Below are 13,736 nucleotides of genomic sequence, written 5' to 3'. Positions count from 1 at the left end.
CCTCAATCCATTTAGCAATAGCATAATTAGAAGTCCCGGTTGCTGATAAAATGGGCCTCATGCTCAGCCTAGCTTTATGGGTCTTGGGTAGGCCATAAGGATGCGCTGTTTGTCAATTTCCTCAGGCAAAATTGTGTGTACAGTTTCAAGTAACTCTTCCTCTTTCTGAAGAAGTAAGCGGGTGATAGTGCTTGGGTGTTCGTCCACTCATTTTGGTCGCCTGTGATCGACATGTACAGGGCGTTACGTAACACCAATGCTGGTGGCACAGTGAGAATTAGTCTTCTATTCCAAGATGTGGCGGGCAATGCGGTCCTGGAACAATTACGAGATCACAGTCATAAGATTGGTGTTACAGTACAACCGTTTTTCTTGAGCAAAAAATTTGGGCAAGATCTTCAACCCAAAGTTGTGAATCAGCAATGGGTTGTTTATTATTTTAAATGTGATCTGTGCGATTCAGATTAGGTGGGATATACACCCCGACACCTTCACCAACGCATTGCTGAAGACAAAAATTCAAGAATTGGTCGACATTTTTTGCAAGCTCTCGGTAGTAAAAATATTTTGAAAGAATACCAATTTAAGGTCTTAAGAAAGTGCCAGGTCAAATTTGATTGCTTAGTCTACGAAAAGCTCCTCATTAAGAGTTGCATAGTCTTAAAAGAATTTTGCACGCGGGCTTTTGATACTGAGATACCAAGAAAACTAACGTCATATTCTGGATGAAGAAGCTTTTGAATCCCTAACCCTTACCATCTTCGGCTCTTACATCTGCATCTACATCTACATGTACGTCTACATGTCCCAGCACTTGGCTCTTCCTCTTTTGACTTATGGCTGTATTTGCTTACGTAGCTTCATATTCCGTACGCCTTATTAGAGACATCACAGCCAAGCCGGTCACTTCTTCTGGAGATAACAGGACAGCCACAACACCGGGGACTTCCTCCCCTACTCTTCTTGAATAGTGTGTGGGTTCTTTAACGTCCCACAGGGACGGGGTGCAGGGGTGGCGCAGTGGTGAGAGCACTCGCCTCCCACCAATGTGGCCTGTGTTCGATTCCCAGACTCGGCGTTATATGTGGGTTGAGTTCGTTGGTTCTCTACTGCATCGAGAGGTTTTCTCCGGGTACTCCGGGTACTCCGGATTCCCCTCTCCTCAAATACCGACATTTGACTTGATTTACTTTCATTGTTCATTTCAGTTTACAGTGTCCCCAATTAGCGCTCCAGCGCTAGAACGACTAGACACTTAAATAAACTTCCTTTCTTTTCCTTTACTTACAAACATGAAATATATTTGTGAGACTGCGCCTACGGTTTTAAGTCCTTATCCGAGAAGACTTGAACTATTTGCCGATGAAATTGCAAAGCCAGCACTTTCTCCACAGTTATTTTAAGATCACGAGTGTTCATCCGACCGGGATTCCAGGCCGCGACCTCCTGCGTAACGGCCGGATGCTCAACCATCTGAGCCACCGGTGCGTGACAACTTGAGAAAGACAAATTCATCAAGGAATTAGATTAAGCTAGTGCCCAGTCACGCAATGTGATAGCCAATCAGAAACGGTCATTTTGGGAAATAAACCAATCATATTGCGAGAAAGTTATAGACAACGCTTGCTCTATTCTTTGTGCCACGATCTTGGGTACGCTCTGAAATAAACATTTTCTTTGGTTGTGAATATTGATATTGAACGTAAAGAGAAATGTACACTCGGAAAAATATCCGAGTCCCAGATGGGATTTGAACCCACGACCCTCCGTGATCTAGTCGGTTGCTCTAACCACTGAGCTACTGGAGACTCTATGGTGAGCAAGGGTCAATTTGTGGGTCTCGACTGGAACCGCATCGCGCGGCTACACAGCCAAGTATTGACTAGCACATTTGATACTCACTAACAGCATCGCGCTGTCACATTAATGCATATCAAGATGCAGCCAACCAACCTCCAAAGTGAGTGTTTTAACGATGAAACAACAACAATGATATTGAACGTAAGGAGAAATGTACACTCGGTTTTTTTTACCCGAGTGTACGTTTCTCCTCACGTTGACCCTTGCTCACCATAGAGTCTCCAGTAGCTCAGTGGTTAGAGCATCCGACTAGATCACGGAGGGTCGTGGGTTCAAATCCCATCTGGGACTCGGATATTTTTCCGAGTGTACGTTTCTCCTTACGTTCAATAATATTGTTGTTGTTTCATCGTTAACACACTCACTTTGGAGGTTGGTTGGCTGCATCTTGATATGCATTAATGTGACAGCGCGATGCTGTTAGTGAGTATCAAATGTGCTAGTCAATACTTGGCTGTGTAGCCTCGCGATGCGGTTCCAGTCGAGACCCACAAATTGACCCTTGCTCACCATAGAGTCTCCAGTAGCTCAGTGGTTAGAGCATCCGACTAGATCACGGAGGGTCGTGGGTTCAAATCCCATCTGGGACTCGGATATTTTTCCGAGTGTACATTTGTCCTTACGTTCAATATCATTGTTGTTGTTTCATCGTTAACACACTCGTTTTGAATATTGTGAAAAACAACAACAACAACAACAAAAACAATCGAATGTGGTTCAGCTGTGGTTCAGCGTTGTCTGTACTCTTATCGTCAACGATATTCGTCAACAAGGGGGTCACAATTTGTTATGGACTGAGTAGGCGCACAACACTGTAATGACGAATATCGCTGAACTACGTCCGATTTTTTTATTAGAACGCACAAAACCAAAGAACGAAAATTATTAAGGGAGTCAAAGCTGTTGTAATTCCAGGAAACAGTTGGTAGGTTTTTGTTTTCAATGTGCAAGCCATATTGAAACACAAAACAATCTAGGAACCCTGATCTTGTAATTTCCCAAGCGCGCTTAGAATTAGCATACTAGCGTTATATTCCGCCACATACAAAGGAAATAAGATCAGAAGAAGGGAGCTTGTCCGGGCTTTATGAAAAGGGAGAGCTAAATATTAGCATAAGCTTAAATCGGTCAATTGGTTGCTCAACCTTACAGTCAAATAGAGAAATACCTTTTTTTTGTATTTCGTAATAAGTGTTTATATATTGTTAATTTATAATTGTCATTAGAGGGTCCGTGCAAACACTTATGCATAATGTCTCAATTAATAACTGAGCGGTTGGTCTTGACTCATTTTCATATGATTATTATTATATTTGCATTTCTTTCTACTAAAATTATTACTTTATTTTTTTTGCGTCTCCAACTTGGAAGCCATTCATGAACACAAAGTGGGGTCGGTTTTTTTTAAAATTTTATTTAAGAAATTGGAATTTTTTACAATAACTTTTCGTTTCTTAGGATATTCTGCCAGTGTAAAGCTACTATACTTAAAAATATTATGTCACTGTAGCTTGTCAGTCAAGGTGAGAGGATTAGACTAACCTCACGGCAGTAAAACAGCACTCGTGATAAAACGTCCTCCAGGTATTGAATTGATGAATATCTTGTTTTGTTTTGTTTTTTCCTCAAAGTTGTTACTCTAGTGAAATACGGCAACTTGTGCAGTCTCGATGGCGTGGTAACTCGGTTTCAACTTTCTCAAGGCTGACGAACCTGACCCAGAGGGAGAAGATAACAAAATGAGATGTTTTTTTTAAGGAGAATGCTCCTTGTTACAAGATTCTTTTCAATATATTTTATTGATATTTAAGAATTATTCTTTGAAATCGAGGTCTGCACTATTCGCAGCTCGGTAAATATTCTGCCACTATTCACGTCGATTTCAAAGAATCATGAATTGTTTTAGTATATACTCATGAGGTGATCTCAACGACAATTGAAGAAGAAAACCATCCAAAGTCGATTTAATTTTCATCTCAATTCATGCGTAGAGTCATGCGTAGTCACAAACAGCAAATGGTCATTTAACACCGTTTAAATCAGCAATCCTAATCGAAAGCCTGCGTGTGAAAACAGTTTCACCGTTCGATCAAAGCTTTAGAGGTTCATTCGAAATGGAAAGGTAAAGGATCCACATGAAATGGCGGCCCTAATTGAGGTGGGCGTTGGTTTGTTGTAAAATGACCCGTCTTGTTTCTTTGCAGCCACGTAGAAATTTCTTAAACATTTTTATAATTCCGATTTCAATAACAAATTCATTTTGCTGGGCGACCAGCCCTACAAAACAGAATTACTCGGGTGAAACAAATTGTTGGCGTGAAGATTGTTTAGTTTTCAGCAATAATTATCTGGAAAAACGAAGAAATCAAACACTGGATGGCAATAATAACTAAATTAATAATAATAATAATAATAATAATAATAATAATAATAATAATAATAATAATAAATTATTGCTTATATTGCGTTATTAACAATAAAAAGATCAATAGCTCTTTACATAATAAGTTCTATAAAATCAACAAGTAAAATAATTAGGATATTTATAATAAGTTAAAAACTTAAAAGTAATACGATTTAAAAGGTGATTACAAGTCTAAATGGCAATATAACATTCATACATTTAACTACTAATCAAGGAAAAAAAACAATTAAAAGGAACGACTTAATTGACTTCTTGAAAACTTATACAGGTACAGATTGAATAGCACTAGCACGTATTTGTAATGGGAGCTCATTCCACAAATGCGGTGCCGCTGCCTGGAATGCGCGCCCACCCAAGGTTACAAGCATCTTCCTACTTGGTGGCTTCATTAGAATGCCTGAGTTGGATCTAAGATTATACGGGGGCTTGCCTTTAATAGATAAAAGATTGCTGAATAGATGTAACTAGGCGCGAGGCTAGGCCATGAATGACTTTGAAAGCTAATATTGAATGCGCGCTTGCACTGGTAGCCAGTGTAACTCTTAGAGTGCCGGAGTACTTCCGGAATACTTCCCAATATCTATTATTACTCTGGCGGCAGCATTTTGCACCCGTTGAAACTTAGCTATTTGTTCTTTGGGAAGGCCATACATTAAAGCATTGCAGTAGTCTAATCTGCTCGTGATGAATACGTGTACAAGATTGAGTAAGCTGTCTCTGGATAGATACTTCTTAATGCGTCTGATATTGTGTAAGTGGTAAAAAGCTGTCTTACATACGTTTGTGATGTGGTCACACATATGCAGGTTGGGGTCGAGACAGCAATCCAGATTTCGAACTCGCGAGTTAGGTCTAATCTCTGAACTACCTACTTAAATGTTCATAGCCTGCAATTTACAAAGTTCCTGCCGAGTTCCAATAATCATAAACTCGGTCTTATCATCTTTAATAAGGAGTCTGTCCTGGATCGGCCAGCGCCTGATTTTCTCGATACAACATTCCATCGAACGAACAGCATCCTCCTGGGACGTGCTACTGTTAGGCTTGAAGCTCAGGTAGATTTGCGTGTCGTCAGCGTAGCAGTGTGCGTGTGGAAGCTGATCCCCAGCAACCGTTAATAGCTTGGATGCATAGATAACAAAATGCAAGGGGCCCAGACAGGACCCTTGTGGGACACCACAGTCCAAGCTGAAGCGCTCTGAGAGAGATCCCATGACGGAGACTCGCAAAAGTGTGAAGTGTTCTCTTGCCTTTGAAAACTTTCAGGCTAAATTTTGTGGCTTTCTTTGTATTCTGTAGCAAAGCATCATCTTGTATTCTCAATATTTCCGATTCAGAAATGTAGCCGAGTTTACGCTGGCCATTTTGTTTTGTTTGGATCACGCATTATTCACTCCGTAGTGAGCCTCCGTAGTGAATAATGCTCAATTACTCCGACATAGCGAACCAATCAGACTGCTTAAAACACTAAGATCACCGAGTGAGTGTATACTAATAACTGAGATTATGATTTTAGAACCTGTGAAATGTCTGCATTTGAGCTGGACGTACAAGCGTGGGTTCGCCGGGATCCCTTTCACGCCTGGGTGTTTTCTAGGCTTACTTGTAGCAGTTTAAATTGCTTATCTAACTGGGATGACACTTTTAAATTTTGGTTTCAACGTGAGATAAATAATATAGTCTAACAATCAAACAGGCAAACAGGAAGGGAAACGTTAAATGCCATCTCTCTCCTTCTCTCAAAGTATTAAGAGGATTTAGACTTTTGTAAACACACCCAGATTTCTAAGTAGTTTTCTATTTACATCTTAGACATACTCGAGAAAAATGTTACTTGGTAAAAACCGGCCAATATGTTTCAGACACATGATGGGCAGTGGGGCACACGAAGAGGCCTAAAGTATGAATGGGAACAAACAGTAGCTGACAAATGGCCCAAATTTTAACCTGACCCTTGCCAAAAGGCCTTAAATTTTGCAACAACTTACATTTAAAGTAGTGTTCAAAACACGGTGGTCCATAAATTCGTATTTGTTGCGAGAAAACTTTTAAATTTGAAAAAAAGACCTCAACTGGATGGAGTGCTTTGAATGGCCTGAGTTCGAATACGTCCCCGATATCTTATTTCTAAAGTATTACTGATAATTAGCTTAACGTGATTATTTAAAAAAAGGCCAAATCAAAGCTGCAAAGAGGATTAATCGGTTCAGGAAGCCATGTGATCTGTATGAAAAAATAAGAAAATCGTTGCGTATTTTTATAACAATATATAATGGAGCACATAATTACAAAAAATAAAAAATAAATACAATTTCTGTGCCACTAATCCCAAAATGTATCGACATTCCGATATTAACTTAGATTATTTTACATTAATTGTCATCATCATTATCAAGAGTCACAGTTTCTTTTCGATGTTATAGGATAGCAATGAGAATCGAGTTTTTGGAGAAGTCGCCCACCCAAACAAGAACCAGTATACCCCAAATTGCAGACCGCAATACATATCGGGGAGCAGTTCCTTATCGACTCGCAAAACTCTACGCCTCGAGTATTCTACAAACGCGCGCTCTCGAAGTGTATACTTTTTTAAGTTGAGAAGGACCACACTGTTGAAAAGAACATAAAATGTAAGGATAAAATGTCAGGGTGGCTTAGTGGTTATCTATCCAGCTTCCCATCACTGCGAGCCGGGGTTCAACTCTGACTCGAATGTTTCTCTCCGGGTACTCCGATTTTCCTCCCTCATCAAAATCGACTCAGCTAATTAACATCCAGCTGTGGTGCTGTGCTCCGACATCAACATGGAATGTATAGCGGCAGCCAGAGGCGCCTTTGTATGCTTTCAGCCCGATATCATGAGCTGTGCTAGGTTCAATTTTGATATCCAACACGAAGCGTCCCTTTGTTACCTATTTACAACATTAAGATAACGGTAATATTAAACATTATTTTTAGTTTATAGCGGAGCTTCGCGCGCGCGCAGCACCATAGTATGGTAACCCATTGATGAGAGAAATTTTGGTTTTATAGCCATGACGTAATTTTTAGTTTATAGGGTAAATACAGTTGTTTCTGCTTACTTGATGAGCAGCATTCGGGGGACACTTTGTGACCTGTCGTCGTTTGTCTGTGTTTTGAAACACGAGTGATGTTAAAGTTGGGGATCAAGGGCAGACTTCGTGACCCTTTAGGACATTTTCAACCAACTTCTAGGGACACCTGTAACAATAGAGAAATGTATGACTTCTGCTGGACGAACAAAAGAAGGTAATGAGAGATCTTTTGTTTTCATCCACCAGCATGGCGGCGATGGCGTCACGTGACAACCTCCTAATAAAGTCCGCTCGCATCTAACTAAGGGCATTATTTATGGACATATCTGCATCATAAAGGCGAGACTTTTTCTTTACCCAAGAATTTTTTTTTAATATTTTATTTATCTTTCAGAGATCTCAAAATCATTTATGATGGCCCGAATGTCTTTTCGTCTGCTGGTCATTTCTACTTTAATCGCCTGTAGCATCACAAGAAGTATTACCGGAAGCGGCTGGTTTGATGACGAAGTGGACGACTCTCTGGTCTGGTTCGATTCAGATTACCCAATAGATACTGAATTTGAAGGCGTCCACGCAAGAGATTTTGGAAGCGGTTACGCGGATGCGCAATTTTATCAGAATATACAATTTAACATGGAGAACGTTAACGATCCTGGCAGCGCTTAAAGCACGGCGAGCAAAGGTTTTTGAAGCTCTTAAGTAACAGGTATTTTATTCCCTTTTTGCAAAATCAGGTGTCCATCAACCAAGAGTAAGATTTACCCAAATTGGGAGATTTGGCTTGGGTAGAATATTGAGACAACCAATTGGTCTATGCGGGTTTGTTTTTCCGCAAAAATTGGTACAAAAATAGACACTTTTATGATGCTAATGAGCACAAACCTAATACCAGATTGTTGCTTTCGGGTAATGGACTGTTGGCAAAACTTATGAACATTGCGTTAGTTTAGGTTTTAGTATTTTTGTTGTTTGCAAAATACCTTACCCCGATTTCTCAACTGATGAGAAACCAAAAGCAATCAAAACTTGTATAACGCCGTATTTATTTTTAATATCCTCACGATGTATTGCAAGAGAAATTGAGATACTTTAAGAGTAGGAAAGGGAGAAATTTACTTACTATTGTCTACTATAGGTTTTTTTTTTTTTGGTAATGCGTCGTCGCCACCATGTTGGTGGAAAAAAACAAAATCATTTTCATTAGCTCCTTTGTTCGTCCATCCACAATTGCATTTGCATCATTGGTATTTGTGTCTCTAGACAAATCGTTTATTTTACCATGCATTTACTTATTTAAATTCGCAAATTCATTTATCTCATGCTTTTATAATATAGAGGGGAAAATCATTGAATGTTGATTGGGTAAGACGGAGGGAATTTTTTTTCTAAATCACGATGGCACTTTGCATCAATACCTGATTGGTTAACAATTGCTTAGCTCGACAAACTACGGTACAAGAGAAACTTTCTTCCAGATTCTGATTCTGATTAAACTGCCTTTTGTCCACCAAATAAAACAAATTTAAGGCGCTATTTTTGTTGACCGCAACGCTTTGTTGAATTAAACTCTAACTGAATGAAAGCGTACTTGCTGTAATTTTACGATTAAAGTGTTCATTAAACCGATTAGACAATTATTTCATAATTAGCCCTTAAAGGTCCTAGGGGGACACCATTTACGAGCAACATCGTCCTAACAAAGTAAGATGTAGAGGTGGCCACTGGGAGTTAAAAGATTATGTTGAATGATTGTCATTTGTCGTGGCATTGAACATGCTGCCATCAATAATTTTTCTCGCTACGTGAAAAGCATAAAATTGAACTTGTGCCCTTGTGTAATTAGGGATCAATTCCATTGGTATTTTCAATGTCTTTGAAATTGCCCGCGTCTCGTCGCGACTCGGGCAAATTTGTGAAACTTTAAAAGTACGGTGAATTAGTCGTCAATTGCCCTCGGACCCATGCGATTACATATACGAATCAGCTTACTGATAAGTTTTAATTATATTGTATTTTGCAGGGTCCGTTTTGTCTTGGCATTGTAAAAATGTGAATTGAAAGGTTGCTTCCTTTCCGTCCTTGAAGAATTTCACACAAAAGTTGTTATTTATATTTTGCGTGGTTGTAATGAAATAAAGCATCAGCAAGAGATACAAGAGGAATATGCGTTTCTACTGGTTTTTATTGCAAATACAAGTTAGAATATTATACATTGGACACTATCCCTTTTTTCACACATGCCGTCCCAACCAATGACCGAAATGCATAGTCTATGCACAATCACATATGTACGTAAGAGTATATGTACGTAAGAGTATCTGACACTTGCAGTAATTTCATATAGACTTTTTATACTGTAGTCTAGTGAGATAAGTTCAAAGCGCGATATATTACAAATAAGGCGCGCGGCAGTATTCTGAACACGTTGTAATTTAGACAGTTGAGTTTGAGGCAAACTATACAGCAGTCGACTATTACAATAGTCAATTCGACTAGTCATCAACGCATGCACAAGCAGTTTAGTAGACTCAACTGACAGAAATTTCCCTATTCGCCAAATATTATGCAGATAAAAGTATGATGCACTACAAATTTTATTAATATTAGTGACCATACTGAGCTGCTGGTCAACCCAACAGCCCAAGTTCTTGGCTTCATGGTAAGGGGTACTGAAGTGATCACCGACAGCTAGGGGGTCTACACAAAGCTTGGCTAACTGCTGTCTCGTACCAACCAGTAGAAACTCAGTCTTCTCACCATTAAGCTTGAGGCGATACATTAACATCCATTGGCGAAGGTCTTCTATGCACCGCTGCATATGCAAAAGTGCCTCTACATGAATCTCACGCAAACCAGGCTTGAACGATAAATAAAGCAGTGTATCGTCAGCACAACAATGCACTTCTGCAAGATGACGATTGGTTACCTTGAAACGTTTTGAAGCACAAACCAAAATCAAAATACGCCCCAAACAAGTTCCCCGACAAACACCGCACTGCAAGGAGAAGCTATCAGAAAGAGTTCCATTGATTGAAATGCGTTGGTTCCTATCATGCAGGTACGATGCAATCCACTCCAGAACTTTCCCAGGAACGCCAATACAATACATATATGTTATTCACTGGCCGGGAGGTCTGTATTGGAAAAAACTGTGCCCGAGGTCTCGAGTGCGGCCCGAAGCCGCAGGCCGAGGGCCGTACTCGAGACAGAGGGCACAGTTTTTTACAATACGGACCGACCAAGGCCGGTGAATAACATTTTTATTTATTTCTAAGTTCTATTTTTCGAAGGTAGGAGAAACTATTAAGAAAAACTGGAAAAATCATGTTTTTATTTTACACATTGTCTCAGCAACGTGTCAACAAATGTACAATAAAATGAATTGGTCAATCCATTGTTTTTTCTATGAGAAAGTTGAACAATAACACTGCTCTATTGCATAAAACAATTAAGACAAATTGAAATTTCGCTCTTTCAATTCGCAACTTCACTCTGCGCTTAGCGTAGTTGGTTACCATGACCGTGGTCAGAAGATAGGAAAATACTGCCCGCTCCCGGAACCAATCAGATTGCAGGATTCTCAGGATACTGCCCGCTCACGATCAAAGAAATAAATAAAATACAATACATACTTAATTGACCGCTCCCCATAGGGGCTTTTCAGGGCCAATGAAACACAATCAACGAAACAACAGAACACAACAGCTACAACTGTTAAGAATCCCAACTGGCCGGAGGCAAACCAGTTGGCTATTTACAAGTGCAGCTGGGAAGTTGAACCCGGGACAACCAGGAACAAATTCAAAGAGTGGTCAGAGCGGGTCTTGAACCCGGGATCTCCAGATCTCAAGGCAAGCGCCCTAACCACTGGGCCACACTGCCTCCGTACAAATCGAGTTTGTACGCAAATAACTGATCTGAAGCTGAACGTTCAGGTAATTTAGAAACATATGGCAAATTGCTAACAGGACGGAAATTCTCATACAAAGGATCCCGTCCAAACCGCTTTAATAGAGAACTTACCAAAGCTTCCTTCCAGGCATGTGGAAAGTACGCGTTGTCTAGGGATAGATTGATTATATGCTTTATGGTAGGCAACAGTACATCAATGCAATCACTAACCAGTTTGGTGGGCATTGGATCAAGAGCACAACACTTTTTGGAAGATCTCTGCACTAGCGCAATGACATCTTCATCACTCAGAGGTGTGAACTCATGAAATGATTCCGCAACTGATCGAGAAAAGTCATATTCAGCAGGATCACAACAAGCCCCCAAGGCAGCGTCATCAAGTTCCTTGCGATTGTTACTTATCTTTTTCACAAAGAAATTACGCATATGCAAGCTGGAATTTATCATCATGCGGCGGAAGAGAACTGCCAGTGTCGTGTTTTAACAATATCCTGGTGTCTCTAAAGATTTTTCCTTGGTCAGTACTGTTGTCTTCAATACAGTCCCTACAAAAGGCAATCCGGGTGCCATTAAGCAGATATGTGACACGGTTTCTTCACGTCTTATAGTGATCAAAATCATCGAGAGAATTCGTTTTCCACCATCTTTTCTTGCGTTACGCCTTGCCCTTTTTGCCTCACGAATATCCTCGTTAAACCATGGTAGACGTGGTCTAACAGACACAACCCTTTCAGAGGGGCATGACGATCAAGAGTATCAGAGAGGGTGGTATTGTAGCAGCCAATCAGGTTATGAAGAGCACTTGGTGGATTGACGCACAACTCTGAGTCCATGAGATCGCTCCGCAATTGATCAAAGTTCACACTTGAGATTTCTGTAAGTATGTTTCTTAACAGAGACAGCAGGTTTAGACATTTGAAGACCACAAACGACCGAAAAACTGTCCGGAAACAAGCGATCAACTCTCGATGTACCATCAATAACGAACTGAAATTTCCGCGAAATCATCAAGCCCAAGGTGTGGCCTCGAGTATGAGTAGGTTTCTCTGACATGCTGCTCCAGGCCCAGGCAGTCGAAAAAATCATGCAGTTTCCTGGCATGAACATCACTTGGCACATAAACATGGATGTTGAAATCGCCCAAGATCACAAGTTTCTCAGTGGACATAACAACAGTCTCCATATAATCAGAAAACTCAGAAAAGAAGAAATCAGTTGAGACTGGATGCTCAGCACTGTAGTGCATTCGATAGATAACTACAAGAGGTAGTCTATATGTGCCAGAAACAACGAGGCATTCTGAAAACTCAAAGGATGTCCACTCGCCAGAAGCTACCATTGTAACCTGCAGAGAATCCCGGAATAAGAGACCAGTTCCACCGGCTGATCTGCTGGCCCTAGGCTGATCCACTAACTTATATCCCTCAGGTGTTGCAAAAGCACGCATAGTGACATCATCAATCGTGAGCCAAGTTTCAGTCAACGCAACGAGATCGAATTTAAATTCATTTGGGTTAGAAACTTAGCACCTCACATTATACTCTAATGAGTTAAGTCTGTTCAAATATAAGTGCTACACGACCAACGTTTGCAAAAACGTAATCCTTCCTTGTACTTGTGCATGTTCATTGTCCTTACTTTAACATCTTCAGTTCCCACGGTCTGCTCCATTCTGACCTTCTAGCTCAGTCGGTAGAGCAGCGGTGATCTAACCCGAAGGTCGTGGGTTCAATTCCCACCCTGGTCAGAGTTTTTCTCTGTCCTTGTGAGGGCCCATTTCCATCAGTAGGGCTAACGCTAACATGGTTCATATGGGTTAGAAACTTAGCACGTCACAGTACAATCTAATCTGATTTTTCTGTTTCGCATTAACCAAACAAAGCTTTATCCCTGAATTATTCGTCAATTGATACGATGCAATTAAAGGAATATTAATTAAGTTGGAGCACTGACGCTTGTGGTCATTAGGACGCCTAGAACAATAGCCATTGTCCATGCTTACTTTATTTATAGTGCGAGCCGGAATCTCAGAGGAACGCACCGAGCCACCAGCGATATTTGTAGGCCCTGGATTCAGCTTAAACACGAGATTTCCCACAAGTTCACAATGGAGTGAACCAAGCCGTTGTGTTGGCATCGTAAACGCACGGGCGATGACACCACTTTACTTTACGTAATGCTTTGCCATCCGAGACTGAATAACGATGTTCTGCAGAAGAAACTGTGTAAAAATCACGGCAAAAAACTCCATTCACTGGCTACAAACTCGATAACTCAGTGGAGGAAACCCTTAGCCATATGTAGATATCATTTTCACCAATGCCACGCAAGCACAAGAGCAGAAAAATGGCGAGAAGGCAGGAGGCCCGAAAGCCGTGGCTAATCATGGTTTATCTGTCATATTTTCTCCGCCTTACGCCTTGCCCTTTTTGCCTCACGAATATCCTTATTAAACCATGGTAGACGTGGTCTAACAGACA

General features: G+C 40.6%; 1 long non-coding RNA gene and 2 other non-coding genes across 3 annotated transcripts; all 3 read left to right on the top strand.

Annotated features, from left to right (window-relative positions):
* The first annotated feature begins 2,077 nt into the window (after nt 1–2,077).
* On the top strand, nt 2,078–2,151 carry Trnas-aga (transfer RNA serine (anticodon AGA)). Its single transcript has one exon. It is a non-coding gene; the product is annotated as a tRNA-Ser (tRNA).
* Nucleotides 2,152–2,376: 225 nt separating this feature from the next.
* Nucleotides 2,377–2,450, top strand: Trnas-aga (transfer RNA serine (anticodon AGA)). Its single transcript has one exon. It is a non-coding gene; the product is annotated as a tRNA-Ser (tRNA).
* An 856-nt stretch (nt 2,451–3,306) lies between these two features.
* Nucleotides 3,307–9,502, top strand: LOC137983604 (uncharacterized). Its single transcript, XR_011118964.1, has 3 exons — nt 3,307–3,444; nt 7,736–8,050; nt 9,365–9,502. It is a non-coding gene; the product is annotated as an uncharacterized lncRNA (long non-coding RNA).
* Nucleotides 9,503–13,736: the final 4,234 nt, after the last annotated feature.

Source organism: Montipora foliosa, chromosome 13, assembly GCF_036669935.1.
Source record: "Montipora foliosa isolate CH-2021 chromosome 13, ASM3666993v2, whole genome shotgun sequence".
Taxonomy (NCBI): Eukaryota; Metazoa; Cnidaria; class Anthozoa; order Scleractinia; family Acroporidae; genus Montipora; species Montipora foliosa.
Note: the sequence above shows the minus strand (reverse complement) of the source record. Positions and strands in the feature narration are given on the sequence as shown.